Here is a 4,136-nt window from a genome sequence, read left to right as displayed (position 1 = left end):
AAACCGTAACGCAAGTCAATCTTCGAAAAGAACTGTGCACCCTGCAGCTGATCAAACAAATCATCAATCCTCGGGAGCGGGTACCTGTTCTTGATCGTGACCTTGTTGAGCTCGCGGTAATCTACGCAGAGCCTCAACGAGCCATCCTTCTTCTTCATGAAGAGTACCGGCGCTCCCCACGACGAACTGCTCGGACGGATAAAGCCTAACTCACGCAACTCGTCCAACTGCTTCTGCAGTTCCCGCAACTCCAACGGTGCCATACGATATGGGGCCTTTGAAATAGGCGCAGTACCGGGCACGAGATCAATCTGAAACTCGGTGAGTCGACTAGGCGGTAATCCCGGAATCTCCTAAAACACATCGGAAAAATCGCAAACCACAGGCAACGGGTCGACGCTCACCGCTATGGGCTCCTCTATGGCACAAGACATCAAACAAGACAACGGCTCTCCTCTGGGCTCAGCAATGAACTGGAACTGCGGCAAACCAGGTATACAAAATGTGACTGTCCTCACGGAGCAATCCAATATGGCATGGTACTCGGCAAGCCAATCCATGCCTAGGATGACATCGAACTCGGACATAGGCAAAGCAAACAGATCGGCAGGCAAAAAGATATCCCCAACCAGAACGGGGCAAGACGAGCAAAATTGGCCCAACACTGTAGTCTTTCCCAAGGGAGTTGATACTGTCAACCCCTCACGAGCAGACTCCAATGGCAAACCAGTCGATCGACAAAAACTCTCGGCCACAAAAGAATGCGATGCACCAGAATCAAACAACATACGTGCAATGCATGCAGATACTGGAAGTATACCCTCAACGACTCCTCCGTATGATCGAGGATCTCGCGGCCGCATAGAATCGAGCTCGAGCCGGGCTGAGGAGGTGCTCGTCCCTCTCGAGCGTGCCGCTGCGGCCGCCTGAGGCGGCCGAAATCGCCGCTCGCTGCTGCGGCCTCGGAGGCTGGTGCTGATGCTGCTGCTGAGGTGGCCTCGGTGGTGGAGGCTGCTGTCGCTGCTACTGTGGGGGCCTCTGCTGCTGCTGTGGGGGTCTCTGTTGCTGCCGCGGTGGTGGAGGCTGCTGTGGACCTCTCTGCTGCTGCTGCTGGGGGCGAGGACACTCCCACATACCGTGTATTGTCGCACCGCACCTAAAACAAGTGCCAGTGAACTGTCTCGGAGGTGGTGCTAGAGGTGCTGGGGGTGCTGCTGGTGCTCGGAAGGCTGAGCGACCTGTGCGCCTCTGCTGAGGTCGACCCTGCTGGGTATCACTGGAAGAAGCCTGCCTCTTCCGGTCTCTCCTCTGACCGCGATCAGACTGAGAACCGTCCCACTCAGCCTCAAAAATCTGGGCCTTCCGCACCACTTCCTCGAAGGTAGGGAACTTATGCCCAATAACACGGCCTCGAAGACCGTAACGCAAGCCGCTCTCAAATCGGCGGGCTCTCCGCTCCTCATCATCTACTAAGTAAGGTGCAAATCTGGACAGTGCTACAAAACGAGCGGCATACTGAGCCACTGTCATATCGCCCTGCACCAAGGCCTCAAACTCCAACGCTCGCTGACGTCGGATGTGATCAGGAAAATACTGTCGGTCAAACCGATCTACAAAATCCTCCCAGGTCCATACAAAATCAGCGCCGGCTGCCCCGGAGACTGACGCCCACCAGTGCTCAGCCTCACCATGAAGGAGAAATACGGTCAATCGGACTCGCCGCTCAGTCGCGCATCCCATCGTCTCAAATATCTTCTCTACGTCGGCGCGCCATCTCTCAGCCACGGTTGGGTCTGGCTCACCCTGGAAATGCGGGGGATCGAGGTGTCGGAACTCTCGAAGGAGAGCACTCGAGCGCTCCTGCTCTACCTGTGCTGGAGAAATGACTGGGGGTCTGCCCTGCCCCTGAAGTGCGGCCGTCACAGCCTGCAACATCTGCTGTAGCTGGGAAGCACTCACAGATACGGTCGGCTCCGCACCAGTCTCTGGTGGAGGAGCTGCGCCCATAGGCTGGGCAGCATGAATCCCTGGTAAAGGAGCGGCATCCTCAGGCTGGGCAGTAGGAATCTCAGGTGGTGGAGCAGGAATCGTAGGTGGTAGCGCGGGAGCCGCAGGTGGTGGAGCCGGAGTCGATCAGGTTACTCTCCTACGCGCCATGTCCTACAGGAAAGAGCGAAGGTGCCTATCAACTTTGAAAACTCTCGGAGGCACGCTCGTTAAGGGTCGGTAATAAAAGATCGCTAGGCTACCCGAACTTAAGACTTAAATTATTCATAGCAGATATGTAATGTTGTTCTTGGTTATTCCCAAGTTATGCTCTGATACCAACTTCTGTCACGCCCCAAACTCGGAGACCGGGCTCACAAAATTCCCGATCGCCGAATCTGGCGCCGACAGCCTCCGTAGAACCCCATTCTCGGCTCCCAGCGCCCATTCGCCAGATTCCGATCCTGGGATGCTACAAGGAGGATTTTCAACGTCAGTTTAATTCGTAATAAGCATAACCAAAGGCATAACCCACACACAACAACCAAAAACTCCATCACATTTCCACTATAATCAAAAACTTTACAAGTACAATGAGCATAAGGGAAATACAATGAAGATGAACAAAACTCCAAAAATGATCTGCCACGCGCCTAAGCCTCAGCGCTGCTGCGATCCAACGTCACCTGCACGCAACAGTCGTGCATAAGCTTATAGAAAGCTTAGAGGGTGGTGAAAGTGTATGCTCAAGGTGGTAATGCATTTATGCAGTATGTAATGCGGAACAAGTCGATGAATGCCAAGAATACTATAGCCGTACCAAGGCCATGCGGCGGCAAAGAATGATGTCGGCCATACCAAGGCCATGTAATGCGAAATGCAAGTCAAGCATACAAATCCTCTCTAAGTCCACATGTCAATACGGTTCAAATCGAATATCACCGGGGTCTAAGACACTCCAAGCCGATTGCCGCCCCATCACGCGCAATAAGGTGAGTGGAAAAGACCTCACTATCCGCCGCCAAAATCGGACTCGGCTCGTCAATAGCGGACCCATTCCTCGAGCCGGTCACTCAACCTAGCATTGCCCCCTACTCCCGGCGGGTAAGGCCGCACCCCTTCCAACCGACCACGACACGTGGAAAGCGCAACTGCGGTAATCGGCACTCGGCGCCATGCATCCACTCGGCAGACGTTGGAGCAACCTCTTGGTACCATAAGGGTTTAGGGACTTTCACCTAGGGATATCTATCGCACCCCAAGAAGAAAGATTTTCGGTATCCAATCCCGCCAACCACGATACGTCTGTGGGGGCTACACCCCGATGTCGCTAGGGCGTACAGAACCATATCACTCAATGCGAATGCATGAATCACACTATCCGGTCATGCAGCGCAATCCTGCGTGTATCGTGCGCTCATGTAGGGCAAAACTACCTATACGGTAGCACATAAACAATCTGCCCGAAGGCATATGCTATGATCAGGCATTTCTCATATCAAGCATACGTATGATGCATATGATTATGAATCATGGAATTAAACATGTTATATGGGATGGATGCTAATCATAATAAAGATGGGCCTAGACGGCCTACTCATCAGACGTACGAGCCTAACAATGGGCCTTAGGGAAAGTCATAATGCAGACATTTAACCACACTATATTTGCAATGTGGACGTCAAACCACCATTGCTCCCAAGGCATACCACAATTATCATTATATGATTCATGTTGGGACTGCACATTGCAATGAACCTTAGGTATATCTTATTGGGCCTTCAATACATCAAATGGGCCGTATCTCATGGGCCTTATATTCATTAAGTGGGCCACATCAATGGGCCGCATCAATGGGCCTTATGTTCATTGCAATGGGCTATAACCCGTGGGCCTTAGAGTGCATCAAATGGGCCTGCTCACATGGGCCTTGTATGTATCAAATGGGCCTCGCCAATTGGGCCCCATACGTGTATCAAATGGGCCTACTCACATGGGCCTTATATTTATTAAATGGGCCTCGACAATTGGGCCCCATACGTGCATCAAATGGGCCTCGACCCCTAGGCCCCAATGTGTTTTAATGGGCCTCAAGTAATGAGATGGGCCTTCAATACATATCAAGGTGGGCCTCAATCATGGGCCACAAG

This window comes from Magnolia sinica, chromosome 5 (assembly GCF_029962835.1).
Source record: "Magnolia sinica isolate HGM2019 chromosome 5, MsV1, whole genome shotgun sequence".
Lineage (NCBI taxonomy): Eukaryota > Viridiplantae > Streptophyta > Magnoliopsida > Magnoliales > Magnoliaceae > Magnolia > Magnolia sinica.
Note: the sequence above shows the minus strand (reverse complement) of the source record.